The sequence below is a fragment of the Anoplolepis gracilipes genome, unplaced genomic scaffold (assembly GCF_047496725.1).
Source record: "Anoplolepis gracilipes unplaced genomic scaffold, ASM4749672v1 Contig19, whole genome shotgun sequence".
NCBI classification, from domain to species: Eukaryota; Metazoa; Arthropoda; class Insecta; order Hymenoptera; family Formicidae; genus Anoplolepis; species Anoplolepis gracilipes.
Window position 1 is genome coordinate 445,511 of NW_027328667.1, and position 1,990 is coordinate 447,500.

Genomic DNA, 1,990 nt, shown 5'->3' on the forward strand with positions numbered 1-1,990 from the left:
TTAATTGGATTTTTACGATTAAAATGATATCAAATATGATTAATTAAACATATCATAGATATTATATAAATCATTTTAATAATTTATTTATAAATTATCCAATTTATGTCATGTTTGTTGTCATTTTAATCTCTTATTAATACATTATAATTATTTTTGAATATATAAAATATATAAATAAAAATTTTACATTTTTATGAGGACAATCGTGACAGATAACATAATGAGATTCCATTTCCAGATTTGCACGTTTATTAGAAAAAAAAAATGTTTACAAGGTTGTGTGACGCTAATACAAGAGTTATATATTCGATGGAACTGAAACATAAATAGTATAATAAAGATCACTAAGATCTGTAGGGACATTCCTGTGGTGCAGGCTTCTCACCGTTCGGACTCGGGTTCAAATCCGAGTAAGACGGTGACTTTTTCGTAACAGGTGTCCGCATCGCCCGCACCAGCCGGATACATTCTCGCACTGACTGCGTTTAGCATTCCCAAATGGATCGTATCTTTTGCATTTTTTTTTTTTTAATTAGGTAGATTATAAAAAAATTTGTTGGAAATTATTAATTTACAAGTAGAATAGAATAAATGAGAAAAATTTTAATATTGTATCCCCGATAAATCTTAAGTTGTTCAATTATATAAGTAATTTGTTAATTAACTTATATTGGAAAAATAATATTTATAATTAAGCAGGAGGTTAATTATAGTGACTTGACTAAATTTTATATGGAAAAAATAAATTGTTGTTTGTAAATTTTTATAAATTTAAATCTAAAAGGTCGTTTTCAATAAGTTAATATATATGTGTTAATGGGTATACACAGGATTTTAATATTTATGTTCAAGTTCATCAGGTCGTAATCAATTGGTGGACCAAACTCGGTCCCCCAATGCAAAATGGCACAAGAGTGACAACTCTAGGAAGTTATATAGTTCATGGCTTAAGGAGGAACATATGGTCTAAGACGTGTCGAAAGTATTTATTATTTTGACAAAGAAATCAGCGGTTATTTAAGGATCTTCGGATAAAAAAGTATGTGATTAATAGTTTCATATGGAATATAAATTTTGGTATTTAAGCAATTATTGTTGCCTGTACTAATGAATTACATGAGAACAGGTTAACTATATTCATCGTTATTAGTAGGCATTTATTATAATGTTTCTTCCCCTTTTTTGGTAAAAATTGATATTTTATTTAGTAAGATTTACGACTAATAAGAAAATGATAAATTTTATATAAAATTTATGTATGTAAAGGTATGTTCGCAATTGAGTCTAGGGGGAAAAGAAAAGAATATTACTAGATCGAGCATGAATATGAAAAGACAATGAATATTTGTGATCACTATGTTATTTATTGTTCTGGGGGGGGGGAAGACAAAATTGATTTAATATAAATTGTTACGTTAGGTAAATTGTTAATTAAATTGATGGAAATTTATTTATGAGTTTTGGACAAATTATATCTATATAGTAACGAATATAAGGGAATCAATTATTTTATTTGTATGAGAGATTTTATGGTACATGAATACTTTGAATTGATTTCTTATTTTATAACAAAGCAATTATTATTAATATTATTATTATTCTTATGATTAAGTATATATGTACTAAATAAAATATATGTCTTTGCAGATTTGATATTAAGTAGGAAGATGTCATACAAAATACAAAATAAATGAATTCACACTGGAATATGGTTCACACACACACGAAAACTTCACGTTTTTTTTATCGTGAAGCGCTCTTTTTACACCGCCGAATCTCTCTCTTCGTTATACGCATAGGCGCCGCTCTATGTATATGTATAATCGTAAGATGAGAGAGGAGACGGAGAATATAACGAAGAGTGTCGCCGACCGGCTCCGACAAGACCGGCGGCGCGAATAAGTATATATGTTATATATACTTAAGAGCTTAACGGCGCGACGGGCCTTCGGGCTCGTTCGCGCGAGTTACCGCTCCGAGCGAGTAA